Source organism: Lupinus angustifolius, unplaced genomic scaffold (genome assembly GCF_001865875.1).
Source record: "Lupinus angustifolius cultivar Tanjil unplaced genomic scaffold, LupAngTanjil_v1.0 Scaffold_179_17, whole genome shotgun sequence".
NCBI lineage: Eukaryota > Viridiplantae > Streptophyta > Magnoliopsida > Fabales > Fabaceae > Lupinus > Lupinus angustifolius.
In genome coordinates, this window is record NW_017726569.1 from 150,130 (window position 1) to 150,663 (window position 534).

Consider the following 534-nt stretch of genomic DNA (forward strand, 5'->3'; position numbering starts at 1 on the left):
TTCCTCATCTATGCCTTCAAACCAGATGATTATGGATGAACTGCATTCTCTTCGAGGCTACATCACTAACCGGATGGATGCTCTCGATACTCAGAATCAGCAAATCCAATATGAACTTCATTGTCTCTCCTCTAAGCTGAGCAAAATGGAAGTTGATGAAGACAATTCTGAGCCTGAGTCTTAAAGTGTGTCTAAGATTGTGTTATTCTGTTTGTATTTTCAGCATATTTCTGAACACTTTTTATTATGTTTTACGTTTGAACATTACTATGTTATGCTATGTTCTTTTGTTTGAACAATACTTGATTTTATGCTTTGATATTATGCTATTATGATATGCACTGTTATTATTGCTATATCAGTTGTGCTATATATCATCTATGCTATATATATATATATTGTGCTGGACTCTTGGCTTTTCAACTTTTTGATGACGTCAAAAGGGGGAGAAAAGTTGGGAGAATTGGGAGAATGTATTTTCTGTCAAATTTTATTCCAGGCACTTCACTCCAAATGAAAGGGGGAGCAAACAAG